This window comes from Micromesistius poutassou (genome assembly GCF_964030765.1).
Source record: "Micromesistius poutassou genome assembly, chromosome: 9".
In the NCBI taxonomy this organism is placed as follows: Eukaryota; Metazoa; Chordata; class Actinopteri; order Gadiformes; family Gadidae; genus Micromesistius; species Micromesistius poutassou.
Window position 1 is genome coordinate 3,189,985 of NC_140279.1, and position 2,040 is coordinate 3,192,024.

Sequence of the window (2,040 nt, forward strand, 5' to 3'; positions counted from 1 at the left end):
CACACACACACATGCTATACAGGCAGGCACACACATACACACACACAATGCTGGCAAACACACACACACACTCACATACCATGCTGGCATGCACCCACACACACACATCCCCCCCCCCCCCCACACACACACACACACACACACCACACACACATACAGGCACACCAGATAGTGTTAAATGTCTATATATATATATATATATATATATATATATATATATATATATATATAACTCAGTATATAATATATATTTGCGCAACATAAATTGAGCTATATATATATTGAGCTGTATATATAGAGCTCAATATCAAACCACTACCCATTTCACTACCTGCATGGTTTGGTTTTCCATATATAACTAATGTTGTTAGCTTCACCTGTTGGAGGAGGTTTTATCTCCTCAGAGGACCCGGTAGATCCCCTGGGATCTCCTCCCACGTTCTACAAGCGTCCTTTCACATCCTGCTGTCTGCCTACGACGACGCTTGCCCCTCTTCTTTGACGAGTGGAGCATATTGTTGTAGAGTTGCACGCTACTGCCATCCTGTGGTTTTCCCAAGTACTGCTGCCAGGTTTTCAGTCAAAAGTGTGTGGACATACAGGCCTATACACAAGCTGTATAGTGGTTATTTTTGTTGACACCCTGTGTATTATGCTAGTTAAGTCACCAAAAATAGAACATAGTCCAGAACAGAAATTGAAAATGCGGTTTTGTACGGATAGTTTACCATTTAATACAGGTGGTTCTATGGTGTAATGGTTAGCACTCTGGACTTTGAATCCAGCGATCCGAGTTCAAATCTCGGTAGAACCTTCATATTAGTGAAAGACAACTTTAAATGACTCTGTTAAACGTGCTCTGAAGCATCAAGAAATAGCGTTTCTAACTTCAAACATTATATATACCCTCGTTTAAAAATGTACGAGATACTTTCGCATTGTTTGACAATCTAGTCAATGGCGCATGTACACTCCCACCCAGCTGTAAACGCTCCTGTCCATAGCCACGTATAGGTAAGGTTTTACTTGGAGGTTATATAGTAAAGAAAAAAAAGTATATTTTTACCGCACAGTGTCGCTAGTTCACTGTAAATACGAAGCAACATTATACAAAAGGTGAAGCTTAGGCCTATGAGCTATTGGTTGTCGGCTTTTTTGTAAGAACTAAAATAATAAGCCTATTCAAATCCATATCAATTGTGGTTTTAATGAACGATTGTTAGCCAATAGATTTACGAGAAAAATAATTCAGTTTTAAAAGCATTAAAAAGAAAACTGTTTATTTGCTTGTTACCTGACTAACTTTACCCTTAATGTCATTACACTCAGAAGTGAAAGGGTCAGTATCAAAAGACGAACTACCAAAAACAGGCAAATGAACAAGCGGAATCTCGATAAAGCAGACTACTATTGAAAATAAGGCATCTTATGAACTAAACCTGTAACCGAACACATTTGACTGGCCATTTGTCTCTAGTCTAATCTACTCTAGAAAAGTTACACCGGAATCATGTCTAACCCATATGGGTCTAGATTCTCACATAAAACATTGATTTACTCCCACCACGCTGTGTTGTGAGTTTGGCTCCACCTCTTGACCGCATCCGCCCTGGCTGGCTCCACGTGTATAGAACGTCAGCAAATGTATTCTCACAAAAAAAACATGGTTACATTATAACATCGATCAATGTTAGCATAAGATAGGCTGGTTATTGTTATTCATCTTTGGTTGTGTCCCACAGTGTTTTAAGTATTCGAAATGTGAGTAGGTGCTATACTAATGGATATTTTTGGTTTTCTCACGACATCCAAGCTTTATTGAAAAACACGTGGAATTAAAATAATTGATGTCAACCTAATGTTTAAAATCCACATCATACTGGTATGCGTACCATCTACCCAGGGCCCCTAATATAATACAGCTCCATCCAATATAAACAGGACTACACAAAAATAACATATACAACCATTATAAAAACACCTGGAGCCAAATTAACAGGCCAAATATTTCCTGTATTTGCAAGAGACACAGTTTATCCA

The 2,040-nt window shown here is 38.4% G+C and overlaps 1 non-coding gene across 1 annotated transcript; it reads left to right on the forward strand.

The window, feature by feature from the left end:
• Positions 1-742: 742 nt before the first annotated feature.
• AC3HAE_023621 (transfer RNA glutamine (anticodon UUG)) lies at positions 743-814 on the forward strand. Its single transcript has one exon. It is a non-coding gene; the product is annotated as a tRNA-Gln (tRNA).
• The last annotated feature ends 1,226 nt before the right edge of the window (positions 815-2,040 follow it).